Below are 16,920 nucleotides of genomic sequence, written 5' to 3'. Positions count from 1 at the left end.
AGCCCAGATACCCGCTAGCACCTGTGTTTTGCCCCTCCGCCCAGCCCACCCAAGTGCAGTATCGATCGATCACTGTCCCTTACAAAACTCTAAACGCATAACTGCAGCGTTCGCAGAGTCAGGCCTGATCCCTGCGATCGCTAACAGTTTTTTTGGTAGCATTTTGGTGAACTGGCAAGCACCAGCCCCAGGCAGCGTCAGGTTAGCGCCAGTAGCGCTAACACCCACGCACGCACCATACACCTCCCTTAGTGGTACAGTATCTGAACGGATCAATATCTGATCCGATCAGATCTATACTAGCGTCCCCAGCAGTTTAGGGTTCCCAAAAACGCAGTGTTAGCGGGATCAGCCCAGATACCTGCTAGCACCTGCATTTTGCCCCTCCGCCTGGCCCAGCCCAGCCCACCCAAGTGCAGTATCGATCGATCACTGTCCCTTACAAAACTCTAAACGCATAACTGCAGCGTTCGCAGAGTCAGGCCTGATCCCTGCGATCACTAACAGTTTTTTTGGCAGCTTTTTATTGAACTGGCAAGCACCAGCGGCGTAGTACACCCCGGTCGTAGTCAAACCAGCACTGCAGTAACACTTGGTGACGTGGCGAGTCCCATAAGTGCAGTTCAAGCTGGTGAGGTGGCAAGCACAAGTAGTGTCCCGCTGCCAGCAAAAAGACAAACACAGGCCCGTCGTGCCCATAATGCCCTTCCTGCTGCATTCGCCAATTCTAATTGGGAACTCACTACTTCTGCAGCGCCCGTACTTCCCCCATTCACATCCCCAACCAAATGCAGTCGGCTGCATGAGAGGCATTTTTATGTCCTCCCGAGTACCCCTACCCAACGAACCCCCCCAAAAAAGATGTTGTGTCTGCAGCAATCACGTATATAGGCGTGACACCCGCTATTATTGTCCCTCCTGTCCTGACAATCCTGGTCTTTGCATTGGTGAATGTTTTGAACGCTACCATTCACTAGTTGAGTATTAGCGTAGGGTACAGCATTGCACAGACTAGGCACACTTTCACAGGGTCTCCCAAGATGCCATCGCATTTTGAGAGACCCGAACCTGGAACCGGTTACAGTTACAAAAGTTAGTTACAAAAAAAGTGTCAAAAAAATATATATATATAAAATAAAAAAAAATAGTTGTCGTTTTATTGTTCTCTCTCTCTATTCTCTCTCTCTATTGTTCTGCTCTTTTTTACTGTATTCTATTCTGCAATGTTTGTTATTATGTTTTATCATGTTTGCTTTTCAGGTATGCAATTTTTTATACTTTACCGTTTACTGTGCTTTATTGTTAACCATTTTTTTGTCTTCAGGTACGCCATTCACGACTTTGAGTGGTTATACCAGAATGATGCCTGCAGGTTTAGGTATCATCTTGGTATCATTCTTTTCAGCCAGCGGTCAGCTTTCATGTAAAAGCAATCCTAGCGGCTAATTAGCCTCTAGACTGCTTTTACAAGCCGTGGGAGGGAATGCCCCCCCCCCCACCGTCTTCCGTGTTTTTCTCTGGCTCTCCTGTCTCAACAGGGAACCTGAGAATGCAGCCGGTGATTCAGCCAGCTGACCATAGAGCTGATCAGAGACCAGAGTGGCTCCAAACATCTCTATGGCCTAAGAAACCGGAAGCTACGAGCATTTCTTGACTTAGATTTCGCCGGATGTAAATAGCGCCATTGGGAAATTGGGGAAGCATTTTATCACACCGATCTTGGTGTGGTCAGATGCTTTGAGGGCAGAGGAGAGATCTAGGGTCTAATAGACCCCAATTTTTTCAAAAAAGAGTACCTGTCACTACCTATTGCTATCATAGGGGATATTTACATTCCCCGAGATAACAATAAAAATGATTTAAAAAAAAAAAAATATGAAAGGAACAGTTTAAAAATAAGATAAAAAAGCAAAAAAATAATAAAGAAAAAAAAAAAAAAAAAAAAAAAAAAAAAAAAAAGCACCCCTGTCGCCCCCTGCTCTCGCGCTAAGGCGAACGCAAGCGGCGGTCTGTCGTCAAACGTAAACAGCAATTGCACCATGCATGTGAGGTATCACCGCGAAGGTCAGATCGAGGGCAGTAATTTTTGCAGTAGACCTCCTCTGTAAATCTAAAGTGGTAACCTGTAAAGGCTTTTAAAGGCTTTTAAAAATGTATTAATTTTGTTGCCACTGCACGTTTGTGTGCAATTTTAAAGCATGTCATGTTTGGTATCCATGTACTCGGCCTAAGATCATCTTTTTTATTTCATCAAACATTTGGGCAATATAGTGTGTTTTAGTGCATTAAAATTTAAAAAAGTGTGTTTTTTCCCCAAAAAATGCGTTTGAAAAATCGCTGCGCAAATACTGTGTGAAAAAAAAAAATTAAACACCCACCATTTTAATCTGTAGGGCATTTGCTTTAAAAAAATATATAATGTTTGGGGGTTCAAAGTAATTTTTTTGCAAAAAAAAAAAAAACTTTTTCATGTAAACAATAAGTGTCAGAAAGGGCTTTGTCTTCAAGTGGTTAGAAGAGTGGGTGATGTGTGACATAAGCTTCTAAATGTTGTGCATAAAATGCCAGGACAGTTCAAAACCGCCCAAATGACCCAATTTTGGAAAGTAGACACCCCAAGCTATTTGCTGAGAGGCATGTCGAGTCCATGGAATATTTTATATTGCGACACGTTGCGGGAAAGAGACAAATTTTTTTTTTTTTTTGCACAAAGTTGTCACTAAATGATATATTGCTCAAACATGCCATGGAAATATGTGAAATTACACCCCAAAATACATTCTGCTGCTTCTCCTGAGTACGGGGATACCACATGTGTGAGACTTTTTGGGAGCCTAGCCGCGTACGGGACCCCGAAAACCAAGCACCGCCTTCAGGCTTTCTAAGGGCGTGAATTTTTGATTTCACTCTTCACTGCCTATCACAGTTTCGGAGGCCATGGAATGCCCAGGTGGCACAAAACCCCCCCCCCCCAAATGAACCCATTTTGGAAAGTAGACACCCCAAGCTATTTGCTGAGTGGTATAGTGAGTATTTTGCAGACCTCACTTTTTGTCACAAACTTTTGAAAATTGAAAAAAAGAAAAAAAAAAAAAAAATGTTTTTTCTTGTCTTTCTTCATTTTCAAAAACAAACGAGAGCTGCAAAATACTCACCATGCCTCTCAGCAAATAGCTTGGGGTGTCTGCTTTCCAAAATGGGGTCATTTTGGGGGGTTTTGTGCCACCTGGGCCCGTACGCGGCTAGGCTCCCAAAAAGTCCCACACATGTGGTATCCCCGTACTCAGGAGAAGCAGCTGAATGTATTTTGGGGTGCAATTCCACATAGGCCCATGGCCTGTGTGAGCAATATATCATTTAGTGACAACTTTTTGTAAATATTTTTTTTTTTTTTTGTCATTATTCAATCACTTGGGACAAAAAAAATAAATACCGTATTTATCGGCGTCTAACACGGGCCGGCGTATAACACGCACCCCAAGTTTAGGAGAGAATTTTAAGGAAAAAAAATTTTTAGGAGGGAAGTTTAAGGAAAAAAAAATTACATTAAAATGCCCATCAATGCAGCCTTATCTGTCCATCTGCAGCCTTTTCAGTGTCAGTGCAGCTTTGTCAGTGCAGCCTTGCCCCAGTGCAGCCTTGCCCCAGTGCAGCCTCGTTAGTGCAGGTCTGCCCCAGTCCAGCCATGTCAGTGCAGCTTTGTGCACTCGGTGTAGATTCAAAAAATGGCGCCGAGACTGCAGGGAGCCGAGATACACATACTCGAGTGTTCTCGGCTTTTTCCGGCGCCGCCGTCACGCCCAGTCCCGCCCCTGGACCTGTGTTATGTCCATCATAGGGCGGGACTGGGCGTGACTGTGAGCGGCGCCGAAAAAAGCCGAGAACACTCGGGTATGTGTATCTCGGATCCGACAAGAGCCGAGATACACATACCCGAGTGTTCTCGGCTTTTTTCGGCGCCGCTCACAGTCACGCCCAGTCCCGCCCTATGATGGACATAACACAGGTCCAGGGGCGGGACTGGGCGTGACGGCGGCGCCGGAAAAAGCCGAGAACACTCGAGTATGTGTATCTCGGCTCCCTGCAGTCTCGGCGCCATTTTTGAATCTACCCACGGCTGTGTATGTCGGCGGCGACCGCGGCAATTGCCGCGATCGCTCCGATGACACAGAAATCGGCGGGGATCAGCCTATAACACGCACCCACGATTTTCCCCTGATTTTCAGGGGAAAAAAGTGCGTGTTATAGGCCGATAAATACGGTATTCAATGGGTTCAACATGCCTCTCAGCAATTTCCTTGGGGTGTCTACTTTCCAAAATGGGATCATTTGGGGGGTTTTGTACTGCCCTGCCATTTTAGCACCTCAAGAAATGACATAGGCAGTCATAAACTAAAAGCTGTGTATATTACAGAAAATGTACCCTAGTTTGTAGACGCTATAACTTTTGCGCAAACCAATAAATATACGCTTATTGACATTTTTTTTACCAAAGACATGTGGCCGAATACATTTTGGCCTAAATGTATGACTAAAATTTAGTTTATTGGATTTTTTTTATAACAAAAAGTAGAAAATATCATTTTTTTCAAAATTTTCGGTCTTTTTCCGTTTATAGCGCAAAAAATAAAAACCGCAGAGGTGATCAAATACCATCAAAAGAAAGCTCTATTTGTGGGAAGAAAAGGACGCAAATTTCGTTTGGGTACAGCATTGCATGACCGCGCAATTAGCAGTTAAAGCGACGCAGTGCCAAATTGGAAAAAGACCTCTGGTCCTTAGGCAGCATAATGGTCCGGGGCTCAAGTGGTTAAAAAGAAGTCCAGCCTGAGCGGATTCGGCTGGGCTTCTCCTATGGGTCACAGAGCAGTTGGAAGTCTGCTCTCTGCTGACATCACCAAGACCAGTGAAAGCACCGCGTCATCCCGACTCTGGAAGTCTGGATTTGCCAAGTGCCTGGACTGATAGTTACATAGCAGGTGAGGTTGAAAAAAAAAAAAAATATATAAGTCCAACCTGTGTGTGTGCTTTTATGTCAGTATTACATTGTATATCCTTGTATGTTGTGGTTGTTCAGGTGCTTATCTAATAATTTAAAAAACTATCGATGCTCCCCGCTGAAACCACAGCCTGTGGAAGGGAATTCCACATCCTTACCGCTCTTACAGTAAAGAACCATCTACGTCGTTTAAGGTTAAACCTCTTCCCTTCTAATTTTAGTGAATGGTCGCGTGTCTTTAAATTCCCCTTCGAGGAAAAGTTTAACCCTATTGTTGGGTCACCAGTACGGTATTTGTACATTGAAATCACATCACCCCTCAAGCATCTCTTCTCCAGAAAGAATAAGTTTAATGCTTGCAACCTTTCCTCAAACTAAAATCCTCCAGACCCTTTATTAGCTTTGTTGCCCTTCTCTGGACTCTCTCCAGTTCCAGCACATCCTTCCTGAGGACTGGTGACCAGAACTGGACGGCATAGTCCAGGTGCAGCTGGACCAGAGTCTTGTAGAGTGGGAGAATTAGCGTTTTATCTCTGGAGTTAATTCCCTTTGTTTGCTTTGCTTGCAGCAGCTTGGTATTGCATGCCACTGCCGAGCCTATCATCTACTAGGACCCCCAGGTCCTTTTCCATCCTAGATTCCCCCAGAGGTTCTCCCCCCCCCCACTGAGTAGATTCCATTCATATTTTTGCCACCCAAATGCATTATTTCACATTTTTCTACATTAAACCTCATTTGCCATGTAGTTGCCCACCCCATTAATTTGTTCAAATCTTGCAAGGTTTCCACATCCTGCAGAGAAATGATTGCCCTGTTTAGCTTAGTATCATCTGCAAAGACAGAGATTGAGCTGTTTATTCCATCCTCCAGGTCGTTTATGTATTAAATAGGATTGGTCCCAGGACAGAACCCTGGGGGACTCCACTTACACACTGTCCCAATCCGAGTACTCCCCATTTATCACTACCCTCTGAACTCGCCCCTGTAGCCAGTTTTCAATCCATGTACTCACCCTTTGGTTCATGCCGACAGACCTTACTTTGTACAGTAAACGTTTATGGGGAACTGTATCAAATGCCTTTGCAAAATCCAGATACACCACGTCTATGGGCCTTCCTTTATCTAGATGGCAACTCACCTCCTCATAGAAGGTTAATAGATAGTTAGTAGTATGGTTTGACAAGAACGATTCTTCATGAATCCATGCTGATTACTGCTAATGATACTGTTGTCTAGAGCTGCACGATTCTGGCCAAAATGAGAATGACAATTTTTTTGCTTAGCATAAAAAGATCACGATTCTAGTGACATAAAATCTTTCACATCATACAAAAAAAAAAAAAAAAAAAAAAAAAAAAAAAAAAAATGGGCTAACTTTAATAAAAAAAAAAAAAAAAAAAAAAAACAGTAAAGTAATTTTTTTTTTTTTAAATGCATTTGAAAGACCGCTGCACAAACACAGTGTGACAAAATATTACAACAACCACCATTTTATTCTCTAGGGCAGTGATGGCGAACCTTGGCACCCCAGATGTTTTGGAACTACAATTCCCATGATGCTTATTCACTCTGCAGTGTAGTTGAGCATCATGGGAAATGTAGTTCCAAAACATCTGGAGTGCCAAGGTTCGCCATCACTGCTCTAGGGTGTCTACTAAAAAAAAAAAATTATATATATAACATTTGGGGGTTCTAAGTAATTTTCTAGCCAAAAATAAAAAAAATGATTTTAACTTGAAACCAAATGTCAGAAAAAGGTTTAGTGTTTAAGTGGTTAAACTTTTTTCACTTACACACAAAGTCTATTCCATTGACAAATTGTTACAATGTTTATACTTAAGTCAATTTTGAGTACATGATCACACGACTGTGCAATTGTCAGGTAAAGCAACAGTGCCGTATCGCAAAAAAGGGCCTGGTCAGGAAGGTGGCAAGTTCTTCCGGGGCTGAAGTGGTTAAAGGCCGATCTACTGACAGCCTTAAAGTGGAATTAAACCCTCCCATCCTTTACAGCTAAGGAAACTGCTTCTGTTTCTTCTGCCATGGTGCTGCACATGTGCTCAGGTATGACACCAGCCATTTGTTAGTTTGACAGTTTGGCTCAGAACACAAGCAAATGTGACATTTCACTCCAGGAACGTAACTTTTTTGAAACCGTTAGTTCAATGGGTTTAATTCCTCTATGAATTATTGCTGTTCAGGGGCTCTGGGCTTCAGCAAAATGGCAGCTCCCAGCAAGAAGAAACAGGAGCAAAACTGGAGGCAATTTACTGCACACACACTATTTTGGTCTCAGATTGTAAGCGCTAAGGAGCAGGGCCCTCTGATTCCTACTGTATTAAAGTGTATTTGTACTGTCTACCCTCAAGTTGTAAAGCGCTACGTAAACTGTTGGCACTATATAAATCCTGTATAATAATAGTATAATTATTAATGTGGAATGTATGTTCCTTGCTAAAGAACACTATTTTTATAAAGTTGTTGTGGCTAAAGTTCAGCTTTAAAGTGGAGCTCCACCTAAAAGGGGAAGTGCCGCTTGTTTGCTTCCCCCCCCCCGCTGCCGCATTTGGCACCTTTCGGGGGGAGAGAGTACCTGTTTTTGACAGGTACCCATCCCCACCATGGCGAGTTCTCCCAGAAGTTCGACCCCCCCTCCTTCATCCGCCACCAAGCCAGTCACAAAGTGCAGCGTGCTTCGCACATGTGCAGTAGGGAACCAGCTGTGATGCTGCAAGGCTTCACTGCTGGTTTCCCTTATAAGGAATGGCGGTGGCAGCACCCAAGGGCTGATTGAAAAATATACTGGGGTGGCGACAATGCTGGATTCCAGGACAGGTAAGTGTCCTAATATTAAAAGTTAGCAGCTGTGGTATTTGTAGCTGCTGATAGGAAAGGAAGCTCTGAACCGCGCACGGATACAAACTGGCGGCCCGCGCACGGATACAAACTGGCGGCCCGCGCACGGATACAAACTGGCGACCCGCGCACGGATACAAACTGGCGACCCGCGCACGGATACAAACTGGCGACCCGCGCACGGATACAAACTGGCGACCCGCGCACGGATACAAACTGGCGACCCGCGCACGGATACAAACTGGCGACCCGCGCACGGATACAAACTGGCGACCCGCGCACGGATACAAACTGGCGACCCGCGCACGGATACAAACTGGCGACCCGCGCACGGATACAAACTGGCGATCACCTGGGTTCTGTCCCTAACACCACAGCAAGCAGATGATGAGATGGGAGTACTAAGTGTTCCTATGGCCAGGTTAAATGTAAACCAGCCATCTGCCATCCCCTCCCCCCACAGACAGGTGTGCCCTCACATACGGCAGGTCTCTGTCTTCTGGGATTGCTAATAATACAATGGCCGCGGGCGCCGGGTGCGCCTCCCCCATGTCTGTGTCCGCAGTGACACCTCGATGAGACCTCAGAGCACAAAACACAATTACCGTGTGGACGGTCCGCAGCGGCAGCAGTAGGACGGGCGGCTCTTCCAGGACTGCACTCCCCCAGGCTACAGGGCGGCCAGACAATACAAGTCTATACACTGCACTTTCCGCACACAGCGGCCATCAACCATATTCGAAATCTCCAGCCAAACCTTAAGAGCGGCTGTGATTGGACAAAACCAGGGCACATGTCAGAGCCTCTGTCATTGGCCGAATCGCTTCTTGATAAATGTTATCTGTCCGAGGATTGGTTAAAAATGCTGTGTCGAGGTAACGTCATTCGGATGCTGATTGGTGGACTTACTTTTAAACGATTGGATGATATGAAATAATACGAACTACAGAGCAGGCTTCAGACATGGATTGACGTAGAGAAGAAAGAAGCTAGTGATTGGCCAGCGGTGTTATGGCCTGCTGTCTGCTGTGTGTCTAGCAGGTGGGGTGCAGCTAGTGTGCACCGTGCTCACCGTCTAGTCAGTGCCAGGGATAGTACAACTGAGCTCCCAACTGTCCTTCATTCGGAACAAAGGCCCTCTTACTCCTCATTTTGGTCTGATTTATATAATTGTATAGCAAATGCAAAGTTTAACTTAGTATTATTTGCTAGAAAAAGACTTATAACCCCCAAACTTTATATATATATATATATATATATATATATATTAGCAGACACCCTAAGGAATAAAATGGTGATCATTGCACTTTTTTATGTCACACGGTATTTGCACAACGGTTTTGCAAACATAATTTATTTGAAAAAAAAAAACACTTTAACCACTTCAGCTCTGGAAAGATTTGCCTCCTTAATGACCAGGCCATTTTTTTTTTGTGATTCCGCACTGTGTCACTTTAACTGACAATTGTGCGGTCATGCGACGTTGTACCCAAACAAAATTGGTGTCCTTTTTTTCCCACAAATAGAGCTTTCTTTTGGTGGTATTTGATCACCTCTGCGGTTTTTATTTTTTGCGCAATAAACAAAAAGCACCAATTTTGAAAAAAAATTTTTTTTTTACTTTCTGCTATAAAACATCCAATATCCAAATATGTAAAAATCTAATTTCTTCATAAATTTAGGTCAGTATGTATTCTGCTACATTTTTTTTTTTTTTTGGTAAAAAAAATCCCAATTGGTGTTTACAAAACTATGGGATAGATTTAGGGACTTTTTTTTTACTAGCAATGGCGACAATCAGCAATTTTTAGCGGGACTACCACATTGCGGTGGATAAATTGAACACTGAGTGACGTCAATACAGTGATCAGTGCTAAAAAAATGAACTGTCATAATATAAATGACACGGGCAGGGAAAAATGTGTTCCCTGGGAGCGTTTTCTTACTGTGTGGGGGGATGCTGACGCTAGACGAAGAGAGAGATCGGTGTTCCCAATTAGTAGGAATCACAGATCTCTTTCTCCCTGTCTGACAGAACGACGGTCTGCCTTGTTTACATAGGCAAACTGCTGTTCTGTCATCCCTGAGAATGATCGCGAGTGGCCAGCGGCCGCCGTTCCCCACCAATTGGCTTCCACTGTGTCCAATCACAGCGGGTTGGCAGTAGCGTGCACCCCAGACTAGGGAGTGCAAACAACGTACAGGTACGTTGTTTCGTGCAGTCGGGCCACCCTGCCACAGTATACGATACGTACGGTGGGCAGTCCAGAAGTAGTTATTGAATTAAAAAAACAAAACACATTTACCCCAATTTTTTGTAAAATGTGAAAAATGATGTTACGCCGAGCAAATAGATGCCTAACGCGTCACACTTTAAAATTGCGCACGCTGGTGGAATGGCAACAAACTACGGTACCTAAAAATCTCCATAGGCAACGCTTTAAACGCCTTTACAGGTTACCAGTTTAGAGTTACAGAGGAGGTCTAGCACTAGAATTATTGCTCTCACTCTAATGTTCGCATTTGTAAAAAGTACCTCTGCTTAATCAGAATACATGTTTTGATAATCATAACTAAATGTTTGATAAATAAATAGTTATTCCATTTACCCTATCAACGGCGATACCTCACATGTTTGGTGCAAATACCATTTACATATGCGTGCATGACTTACATATGCGTCCATTTCTGCGCACAAGCACGGAGGGATGGGGCACTTTAACCACTTCCCGCCCCGCCTATAGCACTTGACGGCCGGGAAGTGGTTCTGTTATCCTAACTGGGTGTCATATGACATCCAGCACGAAAACATGCCGGCGCACGCCCACAGGGGCACGCAGCACAGCGATCGCGAGCGAGACGTGTCAGTCCGATCGTGATAAGGAGCCTCTGTCAGAGGCTTCTTACCACGTGATAAGCTGTGACCAATCACAGCTGATCATCGCGTGAAACAGGAAGTGCCGGTAAACGGCATTCCTCGGTTCGCGCTGACAGGGAGAGCCGGTCGGGGCTCTCCCTGTCAGAGGGGGAGGGGTCTGTGCTGATAATCAGCACATTGATTTTCAGCACAGCCACTTCAGTGCCTCAATAATAAAGTCTGCCAGTGCCCACCACAGTGCCAATCAGTGCCGACCACAGTGCCAATCAGTGCCCACCACAGTGCCAATCAGTTCCCAGCAGTAACACCTGTCAGTACCTCATCATCAGTGCTGCCCCCAAGGTGCCACCTGTCAGTGCCAATCAGTACTGCCTATCAGTGCCGCCTGTCAGTGACCATCACAGCTACCTGTCAGTGCCCATCAGTGCCACCTATCAGTGCCCATCAGTGCTGCATATCAGTGCTGCCTATCAGTGTCCATCAATTCTACATATCAGTGCCACCTTATCAGTGCCAACTCAAAAGTGCCCGTCAGTGAAGGGGAAAACAAAATTGTATGACAGAAACAAAGAAAAACTTTTTTTTTTTCAAAAATTTGGGGTTTTTTTGGTTTGTTTAGCAAAAATAAAACCCCAGAGGTGATCAAATACCACCAAAAGAAAGCTCTATTTGTGGGAGGAAAATGATAAAAAATTTAGTTTGAGTACAGTGTTGCATGACTGCACAATTGTCATTCAAAGTGCGACAGGGCTGAAAGCTGAAAATTGTCCTGGGCAAGAAGGGGCGAAAGTGCCCAGTATTTAAGTGGTTAAAAAAAATTCTTATTTATTTTACTTTTTATTTTTACACTGCCCCTTTAATTTTTTATCACTTTTATTCCTATTACCAGGAATGTAAACATCCCTTGTAATAGAAATAAGGATGACCCCAAATCTCTCCTTTTACCTTTAAAGGCAAAAGATCAAAAAAAAAATTGTTTACTTCCAGCCCGGACTGGAAGTGACGTCATGACAGCGCTCTGGTCCTCCAAGGCCATGGAGGCGATCAAAGCAGATCTACTCTTTGATTGCCTGTGTGACCTCCACTGAACAGGTGTATCCTTTTCTGGTGGAAAATGTAAAAGTCGGAATTACCAGCATTTTTTTGTGTGTGACAGTGATCACCGAGACAATCAGAGAAGGTGCATGTTTGCACTCCAGAGATATAGGTGGTGACAACAGTTGACTATTCCTGCATGATTTGGCCAATTGTAGTCTTCATCGGAAGCCCATGTGACAAGGTGACAATATATGGCATATAGGGACAAGGCATTCTCATCCTACAGGAAATGCCTGAAAAATGATTCTGATGGCAGGATCACCAGGTATTATCATGGATCTCTTTCAGACAGGCTAATGGGTAGGTGTGATAGCACTGGAGGGGTGAAGTATTGATATTATTTAATATATACTGTATAATAGAATTCAATTCTCCTTCACGGGGGCTGATGTGCAGTCAAGGTTCCATTAAGGCTGGGTTCACATCTAAGCCGCATGTGGCTCGCAGCAGGGGCCCGGTGCGTCCCTGTTCTCCATATCAGGGATGAATCAGGGCTGAATTTTGGGCTGAATTCTGCCCTGAAACAGAACCAAAGACCCACTGGACTCCTGTGCAAGCAGCTCCCCAGCCTCCCCGGACATGTGTGAACACAATCTCCCGTCATTCGAATTGGATGAGGGAAAGGCCGCATCCAATTCGCACTAGTGTGAACCCAGGCTTAGATGGATCATGTTCTGGTCTCAGGCTGCTGCCTCTCTGATCTGATGGTCTCTCAGAGAACACTCAGTGGATGGCAAAACTCTGGGGCCCACCACACCCAGTGCAAATGTTCACGACACAAAAAGGTCACATCAAAGTATTTATTGAACAAGGGTATCAAAAGAAACCAATGTGTTTTGAGGAAATGCCTCCTCCTACTTTAGCCTGGGTTCACAATTTTTAGCCTGCGAACACAGACATCGAATGTGATTCGCACCCGCACTGCGATGTCTGTGCAATGCAAGTTCAACCATACAGTTGTATGGCTGAACTCAGATCAGATTCGCAGGAAAATAGTGCTGGGACTATATATATATATATATATATATATATATATATATATATATATATATATATATTGTATATATCCCTCAATATACATCACTAGATATACCTAGATGTAGCTATCTGGCCGAGTTGCTGCTGTGAAATATAATAATAATATTGATGATAATAGTAGTAGGGCGAATCCGACATAGAGTCATAGAGGTCTATTTACTAAAGCTGGAGAGTGCAAAATCAGGCTCACTTCTGCATAGGAACCAATCTGCTTCCAGGTTGTATTGCCAAAGATTAATTGAACAAGCTGAGGTTAGAAGCTGATTGGTTTCTATGCAGAAGTGAGCCTGATTTTACACTCTCCAGCTTTAGTAAATAAACAGCATAGCCATAAATTGTAGTGAGTAATCAAAAAGTCATAATAAATACATACAGTACCTGTAAAAGAGACATCATATGGTTGGGAAGGTTTGATACAACCTCAAAAAAATGTGATCCTTATAAAAAACTGAAAATGCTAAGCCCAGGTTCACACTGGTGTGGCTTTGAAGTCGCGCTACTTCAGCAAGATTTAAAAGCCGCAGATCAGTGCTTATGTACCTCCGATTTTATTGCGGCTTGCAACTTCGTTTAACAGAGGTCTATGCAAGTTGCAATGAAATAGACAAAAAGGAGGAAGATGGGCGGAGCCTAGCGGAGCAGACATGCATTGTTAGAGCTCCACACCGCTCAGGAGAGAAGAGAAGGACAAAGCGGAGCCTGCAGGCTCAAAAGGTATCCATTTGAACCTTTTTGCCCCAGGGAACAAACTGTGAAAGTTTGGGCAGGAAATATGGTACTGGGAGGAAACCGTGGCAGAAATAAAAATCACCTCACAAAGAGCTCACAGGCACTCACTGCAGCTGAAGCAGCTCCAGTCACCTCACAAGATACAGCATCAGGGCGCTCTCACAGACAGAAAATGTCACAGCAAGACTCTCCATTTGAGTCAGATACAGAACAAATCCTCTCACAAACTTCTCCACAAGCCTCCTCAGTATCCCCAGTAATATTATTACAATTTGAAAAGATGCTTCATAAGGCTTTAAAACAAACCTCAGACCAAATAACAAAAAGCCTAACCAAAGAAATAAGAGAGCTGGGAAACCGCACCGCAGCCTTAGAAATAAAAATGGATGAAATTGAAATTACAACCCAAGAAAATATAACAGAATTGGAACAATTAAAAGAAGAGAATTTAATACTTCAAACTAAGCTTGAAGATTACGAAAATAGAGCCAGACGTTCAAACTTGCGCATAAGGGGAATACCTGAAACTGTAACAGACCTGCAATCTACTATTACTGCTCTATTACAAGAACTAAAGCCAGATATCCCTATTGAACGTTTAGAACTGGACAGAGTACACAGAGCCCTCACAGCCAAAAAAAAAGATGGACCCCCACGTGATATAATCACAACATTTCATTATTACAGAACGAAAGAACAAATACTAATTGCTGCAAGAGAAAAAAAGGAACTTAATTTTCAAGGACACAATTATCAAATTTTTGCTGACCTATCCCAACTTACTATTACTAAAAGACGATCCATGAAACCCCAACTAATGGAACTGCAACGCCACAACATTATGTATCAATGGGGCTTCCCCTTTTCAGTCAGATTTAACTACCAAGGTACAATTTACAGAAGCAGATCAGCAGATGAACTACAACAAACCCTTTTAAAATTAAATCTGACAGAACCCACAAGCAGCAACTCTCCCACACGCAGAAGAATGGCATCATCTTCACCTTCAGGCAGCACTCAGAAAATTTCAGAACAAAATGGGAATCATCATTCTCACAAAAGAGGCCGTTATGCCACATCATCCATGGACCAAGAAGATTCAATGGACTGACATCCTAATTCCTGATATCTCTTCATTTATTATACTAAGAGATGGTTCTCTATAAAAAACCTGTATTTATAACTGAATGTAACTGCATTCTGATAGTCACACACTGTGTGGGATCATGTTACATTCCAGTTATATTTCTTATTACTTCTGATTCATATAGCCTTAGAATATATAAGTGAAATAAGGAAATTCTTGTTCAGTTATATATTATCAGGTAATAACAATAGATTTATTACTTTTTAGGACAAATATGTTCAATAATCCAGAAGTAATGGAAGCTTTTTCTTTCTTTTCTTAAAACAAATATATTATTACCTAACTAGTTCCTAGAATTATGTTTTTGTTTATTCTAATCTGAAGCAATACAACCTCAATTTTATGAGTTAACATATCTAAACAGTTACATATGAATAAAAGGGTTAAAATCCCAAAATAATTCAAACTATCTTCATCAATACCAAAGTTATTAACAGTACCTTTCTAACTGAATTATTTAGCCTAGGGCAAGACTAAACATATACAACCACCCTGGAAGAAATAATTTCAACAAAAACTATATTCTGCACTCCAATTAATGAAACATCATTTTGATGTCTTTTGACATAGCACTTCTCTCCTGTAAGCGGAAGATCCGTGTACCCCCATTAGCCCTCCTCATTCTCCCAACCATATTATGTGGGAGTGTGACGAAGGCACTTATTCCCCTGAGAGAGAGATTTATTCTCTTTCACGGGTAAATTGTGATTACTTGCAAAAAATAATTTATACAATGTATCATCTAATCTCATATGTTTTTTGTTTACTCTTTACTCCAGAATTCACTGGTTTCTTTTCTATCTATTCATCTCTTCAGTCCACACAGGTTGATCTGCGCAGTCAGCTCTGCATAACAAAAAGTAAGTCAAAACTATTTGATCTATTGCCATGGCACCACTGAATATACTTTCCCTGAATGTTCAGGGAATAAATGTCCCTCAAAAAAGGACCAAAGCCTTCCGTACTTTCCATAACAAGAAGGCTCACATAGTATGCCTCCAAGAAACACACTTCACCAAAGATTCTACTCCAAAATATATTTCTCCTTTTTATCAACAAATTTACACGGCTTCTGCCTGTACCAAGCAAAGGGGAACTCTGCATTTCACCGATCCACACCATTTACCTTATCATCAGAAATTAAAGACCCAGAAGGTAGATACCTGATACTCATGGGTTATATAATGGATACAGCAATCACGGTGATTTCCTACTACGCTCCTAACAAACAACCTACACCATTCCTCTCACATATATTACAAGTGATTAATACACACAAAATAGAAACAGCGATAATGTGTGGGGATTCGAACCAGGTCCTCCTCCCATTTCTAGATAAATCACCTTTTACACCATCCAAAATAACCTCTAGATTACCTTTTTCTCAACTTCTTTCCAAATACAATCTGGTAGATTCGTGGAGAGAAAGTAACCCAATGAAAAAGAAATTCACTTATTTCTCGCACCCTCATCAAACCTTCACCAGAATAGATCATATTTTTCTAACAATAGGAATGATACCAGAAATTATTGCATCAGATATAATTCCGATTCCGTGGTCTGACCATAATGCAGTATACACTACTATAGCCTCAGCCATACCAAAAGCGCATGACCCAACGTGGTACTTATCGGACATAATGCTCAAACACCCACTACATCAGATGGCCATTGAACAAGCTTTAAAGGAATACATATCAATTAATAATACAACAGACATCTCCCCAATAACACTGTGGGAAGCTCATAAGCCTGTCTTGCGTGGTACAATACAAAGACAAATGGCACTATTTAAACGGGAACGCAAAAATCTAGCAAAAAAACTAGAACTCAATTTTAATGCAGCCTACATATCATTTCAAGATAATCCATCTCAGAGTACAAAATCTCATCTGGAAAAATCTAGATTGGAATACGATCTATTTCTCACTGAGTCAGTTGATAAATCCCTCAAACGCTCCAAACACAATTTCTACATGAATACAAACAAACCAGGTACATATTTGGCTCGTAAGGAAGATAGGGGGCGCTAGATACCATATTATTCAAGTGCTCTAAATAAATAAATAAATCTCCTGCATTACCAAAAAAATGGAAATGTAAGAAAGCTAGGGGGCGCTAGATACCATACTATTCAAGTGCTTTAAATAAATAAATATCCTGCATTACCAAAAA

General features: G+C 42.6%; 1 protein-coding gene across 1 annotated transcript in view; it reads right to left on the bottom strand.

The window, feature by feature from the left end:
- The window catches only part of ECT2 (epithelial cell transforming 2), a gene marked incomplete in the record, with an annotated part of 142,069 nt that extends 133,404 nt beyond the window's left edge, over positions 1–8,665 (bottom strand). Inside the window, 1 exon segment of the mRNA XM_073626234.1 lies at positions 8,461–8,665.
- Between the last annotated feature and the right edge of the window lie 8,255 nt (positions 8,666–16,920).

The sequence above is a fragment of the Aquarana catesbeiana genome, linkage group LG04 (genome assembly GCF_042186555.1).
Source record: "Aquarana catesbeiana isolate 2022-GZ linkage group LG04, ASM4218655v1, whole genome shotgun sequence".
NCBI classification, from domain to species: domain Eukaryota; kingdom Metazoa; phylum Chordata; class Amphibia; order Anura; family Ranidae; genus Aquarana; species Aquarana catesbeiana.
This window is presented reverse-complemented; position numbering and strand designations above follow the sequence as displayed.